Raw genomic sequence first — 353 nt, 5'->3', positions numbered from 1 at the left:
TTTCATGGCAACTGTTCTCTTTCTCAGAGACTTCTAGGTTGTGTGCCTGTCCTTTGTTATTCCAATATGTACTATTCTCAGACACTTTTTCTTAGCATCAGGAAAAGGAGCATCCCATGTAGTATAACTTCATGTTCAAATCTGTACAACTGTGTGCAGATGTTTGTGGTCCTTATCAAATTGTCTGTTTCAATGACTCCCTAAGTGAACAGAGGTGACATAACTTTGCACCATGTTGAGGTTTAAAACACAGTATCTTTCTCCAAATTTGAATACATAATTATTTATTTGCAGAGAGAAGATTTCTTGTTCTAATATACTTTCCACTCTTGAACTATTAATGTTTAAATCTT

This window comes from Geotrypetes seraphini, chromosome 1 (assembly GCF_902459505.1).
Source record: "Geotrypetes seraphini chromosome 1, aGeoSer1.1, whole genome shotgun sequence".
Classification (NCBI taxonomy): Eukaryota; Metazoa; Chordata; class Amphibia; order Gymnophiona; family Dermophiidae; genus Geotrypetes; species Geotrypetes seraphini.
This window is presented reverse-complemented; position numbering follows the sequence as displayed.